The sequence below is a fragment of the Rhincodon typus genome, unplaced genomic scaffold (genome assembly GCF_021869965.1).
Source record: "Rhincodon typus isolate 14 unplaced genomic scaffold, sRhiTyp1.1 hic_rhity00006867, whole genome shotgun sequence".
NCBI classification, from domain to species: domain Eukaryota; kingdom Metazoa; phylum Chordata; class Chondrichthyes; order Orectolobiformes; family Rhincodontidae; genus Rhincodon; species Rhincodon typus.
Genome location: NW_025972505.1, coordinates 3,930 through 5,564, shown reverse-complemented (window position 1 = coordinate 5,564; position 1,635 = coordinate 3,930).

Sequence of the window (1,635 nt, the reverse complement as noted above, 5' to 3'; positions counted from 1 at the left end):
TGGATTGACCGTGCTAAATTACCCATAGTGCCCAGGGATGTGCAGGTCAGGATGGATTGGCCATGCTATAGTACCCAGGGATATGCAGGTTAGGGTGGGCTGTAGGGAGATGGATCTGGGTAGGATGCTCTGAGGGTCGGCGTGGACTTGTTGGGCCAAAGGGCCTATTTGCACGCTGTGTAGGGATTCTATGAATCGGTGTTCCTGTCACTGAATTCGCCCCCCTGCCCCGCCCCCCTCACTAACAACCCCCTGGGGGTTACCCATTGAGCAGAAACTGAACCGGGACCCCCAGCCCCATATCAATGCAGCGGCTACAATACAAGAGCAGGTCAGAGGCTGGGGATCGCGCAGCGAGTGACTCCTGTCCTGACTCAAGTTCCCCTCCGAGCCCCTGGCCACCCCGACTCGGAAATGCATCGGCCATTCCCTGGGAGGGGGCGGGAGGTGGGGGAACGGGATAGTGGCGAAAGCGGCCAACACAGTCAGAGACCCCTCCCTCCCCGGGTTACACTGTCTGCCGTCAAGGCACAAAAGTTCTGTTTTTAATTCATTCACGGAGACCAGGGGCGTCGCTGGCTAAGGGCAGCCTTTATCGCCCCATCCCTAATTGCCCCAGAAGGCAGTTAAGAGACAACCACATTGGCTGTGTGGGTCTGGAGTCACGTGTAGGCCCAGACTGGGTAAGGACGGCAGTTTCCTTCCCTAAAGAGACAGTAGTGAACCAGATGGATTTTTCCCAACAATCGACAATGGATTCACGGTCGCCATTTGACTCTTAATTCCAGATATTTTTATTGAATTCAAATCCCACCGTCTGCTGCGGCGGGATTCGAACCTCGTGTCCCCAGAACGTTAGCTGGGTCTCTGGACCAACAGTCCAGTGATAACGCCACTGGGGCCATCCTGGGCCCAGCCAGAGAGAGAATCGGGACTCACACAACCCCCTCACGGATTGAGAACCCATCCGTCCCTGCCCCTCTCTTCAGCCAGAGAGGGGGGCTCGGGAGCGACGCATGACGCGGGGGATTCGGGGAGTGGGGGGGCATCCAGAAAGGGTCACGCGCTGAGGTTGGGGTTGGGGGAGGTGCAAGGCAGGAGGCAGACGCCAAACGGGGTAGAAAGGGTTTGGGCGTTTGGGGGGGTGGGGGGAGCGGCGAACCCTTTAATTGTTTAAGTCGGACGTACACCATCAGTCCGAGGGACGGGAAACGAGACGGGGTCCCCGAGAGAGAGAGAGAGAGATATTCCGCGAGGGGTGCATACGCGGGTTCGGGACACTGATGCGCGCAGCCCTCCTGTCTTCGCGTCCTCTCCCGCAGGGGGCTCAGTCGAATTCCGGGTAGGAACTGGGGCTCGGATACTCGCTGTAAGCCGTCTTCCCCTCCGGGCTCCCCGAGGGCCAGGCCTGTCCGACCGGCTCTCCCACTTCTTGAGGTGACAGCTCGTCGTCGCTACATTCCTGGAGGGAGAGGGGTGCCAGGGAAGCCAGGTCGGAGCAAAGATGAGTGTTACTCCCATTCTGGGCTGGGCAATCCCCCCTTCCCCGTTCACTCCCGCTCTACACCGTCCCCATGGACCCCAAACCCCTTCCCCGTTCACTACACCATCCCCATGGACCCCAAACCCCTTCCC